This window comes from Pipistrellus kuhlii, unplaced genomic scaffold (assembly GCF_014108245.1).
Source record: "Pipistrellus kuhlii isolate mPipKuh1 unplaced genomic scaffold, mPipKuh1.p scaffold_m20_p_6, whole genome shotgun sequence".
Taxonomy (NCBI): domain Eukaryota; kingdom Metazoa; phylum Chordata; class Mammalia; order Chiroptera; family Vespertilionidae; genus Pipistrellus; species Pipistrellus kuhlii.
This window is the reverse complement of record NW_023425562.1, coordinates 52,470,791-52,483,036: the sequence shown is the minus strand read 5'-3', so window position 1 is coordinate 52,483,036 and position 12,246 is coordinate 52,470,791. Positions and strand designations below refer to the sequence as shown.

At 43.1% G+C, this 12,246-nt stretch overlaps 1 protein-coding gene across 13 annotated transcripts in view; it reads right to left on the bottom strand.

The window, feature by feature from the left end:
* NCOA6 (nuclear receptor coactivator 6) overlaps positions 1-10,389 on the bottom strand; it is a 101,328-nt gene extending 90,939 nt beyond the window's left edge. For 10 of the 13 annotated variants that reach the window (XM_036419755.2, XM_036419754.2, XM_036419763.2 and 7 more), the window contains exon 1: positions 10,183-10,387. The gene's annotated coding sequence lies outside the window, so the exon portion shown is untranslated. Of the gene's footprint in view, positions 1-10,182 lie in introns of all 13 variants that reach the window. The other 3 variants (XM_036419760.2, XM_036419762.2, XM_036419765.2) reach the window with 2 other exon arrangements.
* Between the last annotated feature and the right edge of the window lie 1,857 nt (positions 10,390-12,246).

Sequence of the window (12,246 nt, the reverse complement as noted above, 5' to 3'; positions counted from 1 at the left end):
GTTCGACACCCCAAATTTAGGGTATATTAAGCTGTCTCTATTATTTCTAGTCAGATGCTGGTTTACCTATCTTCCCATTTTTAGTGGTCTTTGGTAGTTAACAACAGTGTCTTTAAATTTCTCCCAGTGTTTGAATTTTTTAAAGTCCATATTTTACAAAAGAGACAATCTTACTTCCATATAACATTTAAAATTATGGAAAGAGACTTAATTTAGCAAATAATTTCCCTCAGTAAAATCCAAAACAGGAATGTGATTCATAAATTGGCAACTATTTCATCCTGAGACAGCTGCTGTCTGATCTCTAGAAAACGTACATAAATGATACTATAGAACTAATATTAGTTCTATATTCAACGGTTCAAAATCAGTAAAGGAGCTGGTTAATGGGAACTTCTGTTGCCTCTTTATGTGTGTATGCAGGGGAAGAGGAGGAGGATTTGCAACTGCTTAATTCTAAATACAAACCCAAATACCTATTTGAAGTATAAATACCCTCTGAATTTGGTGATCATTAACATTATTAACGGACATTGTTTTTCCCCCAGCTTTATTGACGTATAATGAACATAAGTTGTATAAGTTTAAGGTGTATGACAAGATTGATACATGTATACACTGAAAAATAAATAACAAATATAACAATAAGGCTAGTTAACATGTGCATCACCTCACATAATTACCTTTTTTTATGTGTTGAGAACATTTAAGATCTCTCTTAGCAACTTTCAAGTTTATAATACAGTATTGTTAGCTCTAGTCACCATGCTGAACATTAAATTTCCAGAACATTTTCATCTTATAACTAGAAGTTTGTACCCTTTGATCAACATCTCCCAACTTCCCCCACCTCCCAGCCCCTAGCAATCACCATTCTATTCTTTGTTTCTATGAGTACAGCTTTTTAACTGACATAATTAATATTAATTCATCATTAATAGTTTAACTGACATATAATATACAATTCTTCACAAGTTGAAGAAGATGTGGTTCTATTTTTGTTGTTGTTGTTTTATAGGATTTATATATAAAATATAGCTTATCACCTAGGGCTGCATTACCTCCTCCAACAAAGTCATTGTATTCTCTTTATGTATACAGGCAGTCCTTGGATTACATCAGACTCGACATATGTCGTTTCCTGGTTACATCTCCATCTCCCATTTATTTATTTTAAAAAAAGTTCCATCATTTTGACATACGTACATATGTGCTTTATGTTTTTTATTATTTAAAATATTTACCACAAGTAAAGGTCAGGAATTGTTATCTTTCTTTTAAATTTTGTTTACTGTTTTACTTCATTACTGCTGTGTATGTGCTCAACGTGAGTGACGTAGGTGCTTATGTAGGTGGGTTCCAACTTATGGCAAAGATCACATTATGTCACGCCTAGGAACAGATCTCTGACATAACCCGAGGACCTACTGTATACTAGAGGCCTGATGCACGAAATTTGTGCAAGGGGCTCGGCCCTTGCAGCCCCAGCTTCCTCTGGAAGGTCGTTCTGAAGGACGTCCGGAAGGTTGTTCGGCTGTCCAGTCTAATTAGCATATTACACTTTTATTATTACAGGTTTATATATACCTCTGTTTGTTTATTAACTCAGCAAATGCTTATTGAACTCCTGGGCAACCACCTTGTCTTTTTAGATTAAGGTGAGGTACAAAAAGATTAAAATTTAAAAAAAAAAAAAATGTGCCAGACAACACACTAGGGAGACATTAGGGCCACAGGGCAGGGAAGGAGGATGGAACAGACACAGGCCCAGCCCTCAAGGAGCACCCACTCTAGTGAGGAGCAAGAGATCAAACTAATTCTGTATCTACACTTCAAGACCAGGCTTAACTTTCCTAATGTACAGTTTTAATTATGCCATCATACGGCTAAAAACTTTTGTTGACTCCCCATTATTTAGTCAATCAAGTCCAAATTTCCCTGCTTAGAAATAAAAAGGATTCAAAGCCTTCCATGATTCAGCTGCACAGGATGTCGAGGCTAAGAGTATAAGCTTTGTACTGCCTGGACTCTCCATAATTGTTAGCTCTATGCCTCAGTCTCTTTACCTGTAAAAAAGAGGATTATAAACAGCAGGTTGTTGTGAGGTTTAAATGAAATACAGTAAACCTCAATATAACAAAGTAATTTGTGTGAGGGGGTATCCATTAAAGACAAAATTCTGTTATATAATAAAGATTTCTTAAATGCATATGTTAAAAAAAATGAACAAATTAGTTTACCTGTTTTAACTTATGTAGACACATTTGTGTAATTAAAATGATGTATAAAAGTTTAATTTCACAGAAGTTTTCTACTGTATATGTATTACAGTAATTTTATATTTAGTAAATGCATACATTATGAATATGTCTAGTACATGCATGTATTCCCCAGTCACAGAGAGTAAACACGTGCACATGGCTGGGGCGTGGCTTAGTGCAGGTGGGAACTACTGCAAAGTCAGCCCAGGCGACAACAATTATCATGATGGAGGTGTTGCGATCACATGCTAATAGTTGTTTAGGCTGTAACTCTTCAATTTAAATATGTAGAGTAGACTATAGTTGTAGTTACCTAATATTTATGTCTGTGAAATTACTACAGTGTTTTGTTTTTTTCAACATATGCCTATTTGCTAAAATTTGTTAAAAATAACAGTGAATTAATAACAAAAAAAACCTTTTAATTATAAGAAAATCTTGGTTAAAAACATTTAAACATTAACAAGGTGTTAATTTTCATTTATGACATACGGACCAGAAACTTTGTCCATTAAATCCGAAGTCCATTAAATTCAAAGTCCCAAAAATTGACGATTTACTGTACTAACTTATAAAATGCTTGGGACACTATCTGGCAAATAGTATATATGCAAAAAATGTGAGCTACTATTATTACTGCTGGTTTTGTTCAATCTCCATTTCCAGCCTTAACACTATTATCTGTTATAATCTTGTTCTCCAGCCAAACTGGACTTTGCTATCTCCTAAACACCCATATCTCTATAATCAGGCTTTCACTCACCCTGCAAAAAACTGCCTCATCTCCAAGTATTATAAACTGAACCATTCCTGGCAACTCCACCCAAAGGCTACCTCTTTTAGGCACCATTCTCCAATATCTCAGGTCCATCACACATTCCACATAACATATAACCCACATGACACTTAAACCTTGGCTAGCCTCATCTTCATATCCTGTAGAATTCTAGCCAAATAAATGTACATGATAGGGCTCAATAAATGTTTGACAAATAAATGAATTCCTATATTTCCTCTCTCTCATCCAACTGCTCTCTTGGAAAACAGCTCTACATCACAAGTTAAAAAAACAAAACTACTTTTCTGTAGTATTTCATAAAGCTAGCCAGCTACTTTTCTATCATCAATGTGGTAATTTCTCTTTTTTAATATATTTTATTGCTTTTTTACAGAGAGGAAGGGAGAGGGATAGAGAGTTAGAAACATCAATGAGAGAGAAACATTGGCCAGCTGCCTCCTGTACACCCCCTACTGGGGATGTGCCCACAACCAAGGTACATGCCCTTGACCAGAATCGGACCTGGGACCTTTCAGTCCACAGGCCAACACTCTATCCACTGAGCCAAACCGGTTAGGGCAATTTTTTTTCTTTTCTTTTCTTTTCTTTTCTCTTCTCTTCTCTTCTCTTCTCTTCTCTTCTCTTCTCTTCTCTTCTCTTCTCTTCTCTTCTCTTCTCTTCTCTTCTCTTCTCTTCTCTTCTCTTCTCTTCTCTTCTCTTCTCTTCTCTTCTCTTTCTTTCTTTCTTTCTTTCTTTCTTTCTTTCTCTTTTCTTTCTTTTCTTTCTTCTTCTTTTTTTAATGTTTTATTGTTGAAAGTATTACATATGTCTCCTTTTCTCCCTTTTGACCTCTCCCCAAACACTCCCACCACCCCCCCGCAGCACATCCCCTCACCCCCTTACCATCTATATCCATTGCTTATGCACATGCATACAAGTCCTTTGGTTGATCTCTCTCATACCTTCCCCCCCACCCTCCTCTGACTTCCCTCTGAGGTTTGTAGGTCTGTTCAATGCTTGTCTCTGTATCTATTTTTGTTCATCAGTTTATGTTGTCAATGTGGTAATTTCTAATGTACCCAGCACATAGATGCCTAAATATTCAGTGATTTGAACTAAATTTCATTTTCTAATATCAATTATCATTTTACTTATTATGATCAAGTATGAATCAATCTTTTTATTTATTACCTGCCTACAAATTCATCTGTCAATTTCTGGCCATCTTGACCCTATCCCAGTATGTCATTTATTGATTTAGAAGAGAGTTTTTTGTTGTTGTTAATCCTCACCCAAGGATATTTCTTCCACTAATTTTTAGAGAGGGGAAGGGAGGGAAAGAGGGAGAGGAGAGAGGGAGTGAGAAAAAGGAGGGAGGGAAGGAGAGGGGGAGAGAGAGAAAAAAAGGAGAGAGAAAGAAAAAAAGAAACATCTATCTGAGAGAGACACATCAGTTGGCAGCCTACTGCCTGTGCCCCAACCTGGGCCAGCTGGGTTGAACAGGAGTTGAACCCATGACCATTCGGTACAGCGGCAATGCTCTAACCATTGAACAACTTCTGGCCAGGGCAGAGAGATAATATTTAAAACCTCAGTAGTACCAAAAAACTAAATACCTAAAAGATGATAAAAATAAATGTGTAAAGCACGTGAATAGTGAGGACCATGCAGAAAACCAGAAAACACATCCCACCTAAAAGTTTCAGCTTTTATTGTATTGTATGAGAGAATATGGGTTTGGTGTTGACAGATCTTATTTAATAATTTTTCAAGATATGTCAGGAACTCTGAAATCTGTATAAATTTTTAAGATATTAAAAATATTAGCCTGGATGGTGTGGCTCAGTGGTTGAGTGTTGGCCCATGAACCAGAAGGTCATGGTTTGATTCCTGGTCAGGGCACATGCCTGGGTCAGTAGCTCAGTCCCCAGTGGGGGGCATACAAGAGGCAGTTGATCAAGATTCTCTCTCATTATTGATGTTTCTATCCCTCTCTCCCTCACCCTTCCTCTCTCTGAAATCAATTAAAACATATTAAAAAATTACTGTCTGAGCCGAAACCGGTTTGGCTCAGTGGTAGAGCGTCGGTCTGCGGACTGAAGGGTCCCGGGTTCGATTCCAGTCAAGGGCATGTACCTTGGTTGCGGGCACATCCCCGGTGGGGGGTGTGCAAAAGGCAGCTGGTCGATGTTGCTCTCTCATCGACGTTTCTAGCTCTCTATCTCTCTCCCTTCCTCTCTGTGAAAAATCAATAAAATATATTTTTTTTAAAAATTACTGTCTGAATCAAACAAAAAGTGTCTGCAGTTCAAAACCAACCACAAGCTGCCTGTTTGCATCCTCTGCTACAGAAGTTCTCTGTAAAAGTTAAGTGTTGGGTTGGGAGGACTTCCACGTCAGCTGACAGTTTAAGGCAGCAGTTAAAACAGACAACTTGGGAACATCTCCTGTAACACTTACTCTAACTCTCAACCTTTCTGTGATGACCAGAAAACCAAACCAATACTACAGTTGTGTTGAGCATATGGAGCCTCTCCACTTGCTTACTGCTGGGAATCAGATATGAACAATAGTGCTAAATTACAGGAAACAATATTGTGCATTTTCTAGGTGTCACACAGTTCTACATGTTACCTGAATTAACTCACTTAATCCTCAAACAATCCTATGAGATAAATACTATTATCCTATTTTAAAGATGAGAAATCTGAGGCAACTTCTCCAAAGTCACACAATTAGCAAGCAGTAGAGCTGGAATTAGGACCTCAGAGTCCACCAAAAGAATTCATAATTTGAAAACAAAGGCCATTCAATAAATGGTACTGGGATAATTAATTGTACATAGGGAGAGAAAATGAAACTGGACCCTACCTCACATCACACATGAGAGCAGATTCTAGGTGGGTTAAAGATATAAACATCAAAGACAAATTAGTAGAGACTCAAGATGATGACCTAAAGAATAACTTCAAAATCTCTGGAGAGGGAAAGATGGATAAATTTGAGTTTACTGAAATCCAGAAATTCTTTTTGACAAAAGACATCTTAAAGAAATTTAAAAGATCAGAACAAACTGGGAAATGGCATCTATAATACTTATAACCAGGAAATGATTAATCAGAAAATATAAAGAAATCTTTTAGAAAGAAAAAAAAAAAAAATAGAAAAATGGCAAAACAAGCCCCAGCAGAGTCTAAGCTGTAAAAACCTAGCATTAGGGTGGGGAGTTAAGAGGGTTCTAATATATGGTGATGGGAGAAGATTTGACTTTGGGTGGTAGGCACACAGTGCAATACACAGATCTTGTAACATAGATACCCAGTCCTGAAATCTATGTTACCCCAATAAGTTTAATTAAAAAAAGAAAAGAAAAACCAACCTGGTATTACCACAGTTGCCACATAGGAGAACCAAGAACAGTAGACCTTGGCATCACTGACCAATATATAATATTCAGGGATCTATGTCATGCTGCAGGTACACATAGCATGGGGAACCCAGCCAGAAGGACAGAGCCAAGATAGTTATTCTCCATTATATAGAAACTTGATGGAAAAACAGAAGCTGAACACCCAACATTCAGACACACAGATCAGGGACTGGCAAATGTCTTTGTTAGGGCCATACAATATAAACATTTTCAGCTCTGTGAGCTATATATTCTCTGTCACAACTACTCAACTCTGCCATTGGTAGTGTGAAAGCAGCCAAAGACAATATGTTAATAAATGAGTGTGCCAGTGTTCCAATAAAACTTTATTTACATAAATAGGTAGTGGACCAGATTTAACCCTGACTTTTATTTGCTAACCCTCTAATTTCATGAAGCAAAAAATACACATTTTACAGCTTTGTGGTTTCCAAAAGTCTGCTACTTTACCAAAAAAAAAATCTTCTCCATTATCTGTGAAAATTTTCACCTTGTTTTCTTTTCATCTTTTTAATATCTTTTGACAGTCACTATCCCAAGCTAAAAATCTAAAAAAATTCTCTCACATTCACAATGTCAATTATCACACCAAAAATTCTAACGTTGTTCAATGCTCAAAGTCTGCCTTAGTTCAAGCCCTCATTACTTCTTCCCTGCTCTGCAGTCCACCCTCCTTCTAAAGAACATCCTTTCATCGGGTTAAATCTCATCATACAGTCCCCTCCTCGAAGACCTTGAATACCGCCCTACCAGCTAAGGATTCAGTCCAAACTCCTCATATGTAAGATCTTTCACAACTAGAATCCAATCAACCTTCCCAGTCTCATCACACACACACATACACATACACACACACACACACACACACACACACCTCCAGCCATTCAGTTACATTCCCTAAAAAATGCATGATATGCATGACTTTGCCTGGAATATTATTCTCTTCAACTTTTCTCTGGCAAACTCTACCTTTCAGGACACATCTCACATGTCATTCTTTCACAAAACCTTCCCTGATTCCTAGAGCAGAGACCTGCTCTTACAACCTCTGATAACTCTCCAATGGCCTTTACCATTCTAAACTATCATTATTTACACTATCATTATTTACATGTCTACTTCTCTCATGGGACTGAATACCCAAAGTGAAAAGACCCTGTTCTAAAGACCTTTGAATCCTCAAAGCCTAGCATAATGCTTTGCATGTAATTGATGTCTAGCACCCAGTAAATGTATGTTGAATGCTTCATGCTAGTAGTTTCTTAACCTGGGGTTCATAGACAGGAGTCCACAGATAGAATTAGGGGGTGGGTCCATGAACTTAAATAAGAAAGTAAATTATCTCTTTATTTCCACTAACCTCTGAGTTATTTTCTTCAAATATGAATGTAGGCAACAAACCATTCTAGTATTAGCAGGATCTGTGACTCTATATTCTCTGTCACAACTACTCAACTCTGCCATTGGTAATCACCGATATCTTTATATCACACTAGGGGCCGGATGCACGAAATGTGTGTAAGAGTAGGCCTTCCTTATCCCAGCTGCCGGTACCAGCTTCCCTCTAGCACCCAGGACCCAGTCTTCCCTCCGGCCACCAGCAAGCACCCTGGACCTGGGCTTCCCTCGCAGCCCTGGCTTCGTCTGGAAGGTCGTCTGGTCTAATTAGCATATTACGCTTTTATTATTATACCGTAGATAACAGCTGTGGCAGATATCTTAAAATATTATTTGTGCTCATCACATCTTTAAAATTATAAAATTTTATAATGTGCTGATAAAGAAGTATAACCTATATTACAACATCATAAGTTGTATATTTTGGTAACTGTATTTCAATATAGCTGGTTTTGTCATCAAATGTATTTTGTTTTACGAAAGGGGTCCATAAGCTTCACTAGAAGCTAGATGGGCCCATGGCACAAACAAGATTAGGCCTTCTTGCATTAGAAAGATTCAGAACAAATGAATCACGTTGCTTTATATACATATGGTATACACATGTTAAATATATATTGAAAACCTTATTGCTATGAATGTCCTCACAACCTTTTTGTTGAAAGTCCTTCTTTATTAAATGGGAGCCTTAGTACTACTATATCAAGACTGATTTGCATAGTTTTCCTCAGAATTCTCCCATAGCCCATTTGAACTTTCAGCTCTTCTCTTTAAGTTTTTTATCATGATAGAGATCCTCCTGGGTTTCTACCATTGTTCACTGTTTGCTTGTTTTTTCTAGGCTTTTAATGTCCCTTTGCTATAAACACCTACAAGGAGGAAGGAGCCTCTCTTAACACTCCAGAAAAGTGAGAAGTCAAGGATCCTGAAGATAACTTCTTTGCACAAATGCAGGTGGACTGGAAATGATCAAAGAGCTGGATATATATATCCCCTTAGCCTTTGAACTGACAGAGCTCATTACAGAAACAAAATAAATTAATAGTTGTTGTTTTTTATATAAGCTGCCATGTTCGACTTAACACTTTTTTGCCCGCTAGCAAACTCCTCTAAGGCAGCATGTTGAATGAGGCAGCAGACCTGAGTGCCAGTACCTCCTCTGACACGAACGTTTAGGATCTCGAGAAGTCAACTTTACCTTTCTCTATCACAGCTACAGTGACCACATCACCTGACACGGTTACAGGATCTCTTAAGATATCTGCAGTTCTTACACTTTCACTCCTTCCCTATTCCCACGGGCTTCAATGCTGCCTTTCTGATGACCTCCCCAGGTGACCCCGCTCTCACAACAGTGGGCTGTCCCCTTCCTGGGAAGACACGTTGGGTCACCGCCCACAAACAGCCCGGCCCCTCCTTTTAAAGACACACACCGACTCCCTAAGCGGATGGAGGCTCTCTTCTCGACAACCAGTTCCACTCTCTGCACCCCTTTTGCTGGCCAGTTCCTGCACCCAAACCTCAGTCCCTCTTTTTCCTCTTCCTTATCAAAACCTTCCCACCCCCTTTTTGTTGTTGTTGTTGCTCCCCCAATAAGAAGTGGAGGACCCTGAGGGCACCTATACCCTTCAGTCCCTTAGGAGTTATACGGTCTTTGCAATTTCGCGACTCGGAGGAGGCTGCCGCCCCAATGTGACACCCAGGGAGCCCCCCTTTCTGAGCAGCCCCCTCCTCCCCGCGCAGAGGGCTGCCCCGGTCCTGACAGCCCGAGCGCGGACCCCACGCCCCTCCGGGTCCCGCCGGCCCGGGGGTCCCGAATGCCGCCCACAGCCTAACCCAACTCCGGGTCTCGCCTCCCGAGATCCACGGACCCCGACCCTGGTTCCGTGTGGACCCAGGGTCCCTGGTCCGCGACACGGCCACGACCTCCCGCTCGGCTGCCGCCAGGTCCTCGGAACCGCCGCGCCAGCCCGCGCGGACCCCGGCCCGCCCGGAGCCCGCTCGCCTGCCCGGCGCCCCGACCCCGCGGCCGGCCCGCGCCCTCCCGGGGCCCCGCCGGCGCCCGCGCCCTCCAGCGCCCCCGCCCGCCCGCAGGCCCGGGGCCCGCTCCCCAACATGGCGACGAGGACACGAGCGCGGCGGGCGGGGCGGCTCCGGGCCGGGCCCGCACGGGGGCCGCGCTCCGCGGCCGGCGGGCCGGCGCCATCTTCCCGCGCCGGGCCCGGGCGGCGCCTCCTGCCCGCGGAGCCAGCCGCGCCGGGGCCGCGGACTGCCCACGGGCCCACCCCTTCAGGGCCCGCGCCGCCGGCACTCACCTGAGCGCGGCCCCGGCCCTCCCGGGCGGGCCTCGCAGCGCCGGCCCGGGCCGTGCGTGCCCGCGGCCCTCCGTGAGTGCGTCCGTCCGTCCTCGCGCGCGCCCGTCCGTCCGGCCGTCGGCGCCCGGCTGCCAGCAGCCCGACCCGGCAGGGCCTCAGGGAGCCGGCGGGGCGGGGGATGGGCCGGACCGGGCCGGGGAGGGAGGGGGAGGGAGGGAGAGAGAGGGAGGGAGTGCGGGCGGGCGGGCGGGGCGGGCCGGGGTGGGTGGGGCCTGGCCACGTGACCAAACGTCCCCGGGCGCGCGAGGCGGAGCGCGCACCCATTCACTGGGGTGCGGAGCTCGGTGCTGGTGCCCCATGGGTGTGGGTCTCCTGGCGCTGGGCTATGCCCAGGGACGCCTGCCCCCGCCCCAGAGTCACTGTGCAGCCCTGTGGGAGGTTTCCGGCTGGGTATTCGTGGGCAACTCAGTTCTTCAAGCCTCAGTTTACCTGTGTGAAATATATAGGGATAGTAATAGTGCTTGCAAAGAGGAAATGGGGGACAGCATGGAAAGCACCTGATACATACTATCTAATAACGCTAATGGTGATAAAGATAACCTTTAGTCTGTATTACTATTTGGCTCTAAATCCCTCTACCTTTTCCCACATCGCCATCAGCCCTGCACACTCAGTAGGTGCCTTTCTCTGTCTTCAAATGTTAGGGAGGAGGGCTCTCCTGCACCGGATTTGATGTGTCATCAGATCTGATGCCTGGATTCCTATTTTGCTTTCACCCTTCGTAGCTGTGTGATTTTCTTTGTCTCTGGACCTCAGCTTCATCGTCTGTAAAATGGTTTTAAGGTATGTTGCTACAGAAACATCACAGTCGATGAGCAAGTGGATTGTAAACTTACTGCAAAGCTCAGGCATACTTGCTTCATCTAAGAAAAGGAGTCGTGCGTTCTTTCATTCCACAATTAGTGACTAAATACACACTGTATGCTTGGACTGGTGTCCAAGTCATCAGGGACTTTTTACATTCACCCTGCTGTCAGAGTAACGTTCCTAAGTCAGAAATCTGATTTTGTCCCTTCCCTATTTAAAACTATGTGATGGTTTCACATTGCTCTTAAAATAAAGGCCAAATAGATACTTAACTATTGCTCTTTCCACAACTCAAGACACATTGCAGACATGTACCTTTGTTGCAGGCTTTTCCCTCTCTCTGGACTGCAACCACAGTGCCTTCCTTCACATATTGTACTTCTCTCCTCAGGACCCTTACACATGCTGATCCCTCACACCTAAAATGCTCCCGCCTCCCTTTGATAACTCATCAGCCCTGCGATTCCAGCTCACACATTGCTACCTTAAGGCTGCCTTCTCGGATCACTCCCCGACAGGTTTCCTTGTCTTCAAAAGGATGCACTTGGCTTTATTTATTCCCCATCTTTTCTACTAGACTGTGGGCTTCATAAGGAGGAAGACTATCGATTTTGTTTATTGCTGTTTCCTCAGCACATAGCACAGTGCCTGGCATAGAGGAGGCGCTCAGTAAATATCTTATATAATAAAAGGCTCGCCGAAACCGGTTTGGCTCAGTGGTAGAGCGTCGGTCTGTGGGCTGAAGGGTCCCAGATTGGATTCCGGTCAGGGGCATGTGCCTGGGTTGCGGGCACATCCCCAGTAGGGGGTGTGCAAGAGGCAGCTGGTCGATGTTTCTCTCTTATTGACGTTTCTAGCTCTCTCTCTCTCTCTTCCTCTCTGTAAAAAATCAATTAAAAAAAAAAAGCTAATATGCAAATCAATCGAATTGTGGAATGATCGGTCGCTATGATACACATTGACCACCAGGGGCAGACGCTCAACACAGGAGCTGCCCCCTGGTGGTCATTACGCTCCCACAGGGGGAGCTCCGCTCATCCAGAAGCCACCTCAAGGCTGGAAGTGCAGCGGCTGTGGCAGGAGCCTCCCTCACCTCCGCAACAGCACTAAGGATGTCCAACTGACAGCTTAGGTGGAGAGTGGGCCTAGCCATCAGTCAGACATCCCCCAAGGGCTCCCGGACTGCAAGAGGGTGCA